Source organism: Diadema setosum, chromosome 20, assembly GCF_964275005.1.
Source record: "Diadema setosum chromosome 20, eeDiaSeto1, whole genome shotgun sequence".
NCBI lineage: Eukaryota > Metazoa > Echinodermata > Echinoidea > Diadematoida > Diadematidae > Diadema > Diadema setosum.
This window is the reverse complement of record NC_092704.1, coordinates 12,894,871-12,897,906: the sequence shown is the minus strand read 5'-3', so window position 1 is coordinate 12,897,906 and position 3,036 is coordinate 12,894,871.

Below are 3,036 nucleotides of genomic sequence, written 5' to 3'. Positions count from 1 at the left end.
TTACATGTGACATGATATATGGAGTAAAGCAATTTGCAAATTTAGTGTTCTTTTGACGTCATGGCTTTGAATTTATTCCATTGACCTATTACAAGATAAAAGTGGAAATATTGCAGCCTTTGTCATTTTTGAATTAATGTCCTTGCTGTAGCAGCTTTCTGGGTAAAGGACTGTAACTGCGAGTTGAAGATATTATTGCCTTTACTAACATGCTCAACGTATAACTATGGTTGCGTCATGTTGTAATATACATAGGTACTAATGTATGTATATATATATATATATATATATATATATATATATATATATATATATATATATACATATATTGTGTGTGTGTGTGTGCGTGGGTGTGTGTGTAATGAAATGCAAATACACATGAGTTTTTGCCAATCCTATATATGCGCTTATGAATACACGATTGCTGATATGAGAAATAAACTTTTCATATATAAACATGTGATTTTTGATTCATTCTTTTCACCCAAAGAAAGGACATCATTTGCATCAAAATATGTATTGATAAAATTGTCAAACTCGGTGTCATATAGCGATCGTATCTGCCCGCTTCGACTTCGTCCAAACGTTTTACGCTTGATTTCTACCCATCCCCATTGTGCTTTTATTCTAATTTTATACATTGAGTGGAAGTAGGTCACATCTATGCGAGTCCGTTCCACTCTATCATCTTGTTGTCTTTTTATTTCTCTCTCTCTCTCTCTATCTTTCCTCTCTCCCTCTCGCCTTTTTCTTTTCTTTCGCAGAGTCATTTATACACACAACCAATCTTCATTTACCTCCCATGCCGGTTTTCATCCAACAAAAATTACTGAAAGCGGTATGTTTTTTTTTTCTTTTTTTTTTCCATCGAGATCTTAGTAAACTATGCAAGAGGAAACAGTGCATATTTTCATTTTTCAATACTCTGGTGGAAAAAAAAAAAATCCCCAAAGATAGATAGAGGGAGGAAAAGAGAGATAGAAAAAGCGCATCAGTGAATCTCAGTATACACCCTGCGGCCCTGCGCTGAAATGATATCATATTAGTGGTACGTTTCTTAATGAAAACAGTATGATCTTTACTTATTCAGAAAATGACAGAGCTACTCTCTGAGAGATAACAGAAAAAACAGAACAATGAATATAGTATCAATATGTTTCCTTTTTGCTTCGACTTTAAGTAACTCAAAACCCCTGGTGTATGCATAACCTTCAATGCGTACAAGGGAAAGAACAATCGCCATAGAAACAGAAATGAAAAAGAAACATGATCAACCATAACGTGCATCGCCATGATCACTATATTGTAAATCATATTAAAAGCAGTCTCTCTGAGTACTGTAGGCGGGTTCTATGCTCGAAATGGATCTATGATGTTCGTTATGCCGAAGGTTTGTTAATAAGAGAATGGAATAAGATTTGTTATCCCCAAATGTCTGAACCCCGTATGCATAGATGTTCTTTAATCGGTAAATTATACCAGATTCATTAAAAGCAATATTTGTAGTGTTACTCCGAAGGTTCGTTATTCCAAAGGATTTCGAAAGTGAAGTAAGGTTCGTTATCCCAAACGTTCATTAATCCGAAAAAAAGTGCGTAATAACTAACTTTCGGAATTACGAGCCTTACTTCATTTACGGTATACTGGACCTGCGGAATACTAATGCATCGCATTCATTTGTTAGTTTGTTTTTGAATTAATGAACCTTCGGAATAACGAACCTTCCGGAATAACAAACTGTTACCATACGAAACGTCTTAAGTGGAATTTGGGTTGGTGCGATAAATGACATTTTTTTTTTTCATGTTAGACATTATCTCCTCTCACACACACAAATAACACACACGCATATCGCAAACACATACACACACAGAATGGTTATAGATTAATGACCAATAGGTAATACAGCACTGCACAAAACGGTTACAGTACTGTTCTTTATTCTGACGGTGTTTTATTTCAAAGGTTCGTTACTCCGAAGGTACGTTATTCCGAAGGTTCGTTAATCTGAATATAAAGTAAGGTTCGTTACTCCGAAGATTTGTTAGTACGCACCTTTTTTTTTTCATTTTCGGATTAACGAACCCTGGAAATAACGAACCTTATTTCATTTTCTAATTAACGAACCTTCGGAATAATGAACATTATGCCATTTTTGTATTAATGAACCTTCAGAACAACGAACCTTTATTCATTTTCGGATTAACAAACCTTCGGAATGACGAACCTTTGGAAGAAAGCCACAAATATTCGGATTAATGAACCCCTCTTTCATCTTTGGATTAACGAACATCTAGAATTTATGTGTTTCGGAGTGACGAACCTTCGGAGTAGCGAACCTTATATCATTTTCGGATAAACGAATGTTCGGAATAACGAACATTACCCAACAAAACGTTACAACCATTCAAACACACACACACACGAACATACCTGTCTTTACATAGTTTGCTTGTGGAAACTTTCATCAAAGAGTTCTTACGGCATTAATATCATAGGTGATGTTTGGGGTAAAAGAGCTATAATTCAAAAAGATTAATTACACATTTTTCCCTAATATACTTGGAAGTGTACCAATTAAGACAGCTGGAATTCAAACGAAGCACGTTAAACACAATTAACGACAGACAGATCAAAATATCGTTGTATTTAAATGAAGCACGTATGCTAATTTTATTTACACTCAAGTTGGAAATCCAGAAAATGCTGGGTTAAAAAAAAAGAATACCTGGGCTCTCGTATGCCAAATATCATAATATATTTAATGATATATTTAAACAGACTCATTAAAATGCTAGAATGATTTTGCAAAGAGTCGATAAAGCTAAAGCATCTGTCGACAAAAGTCAACTAAGGACGTCATTCATTTACAAAGTTTTTTTTTTTCTTTTTCCTCCTGGGATAACCTTGACATTATACAGAGCAGTGTAAAATTGGCGAAGAACAAAAAATATTCAAAGATATTCTTAGGTAGAGATTTGGGGGAAATCTCTGTGATACAGGGTGAACAGGCAAAGCAGAAAGCATAAAGAGGAC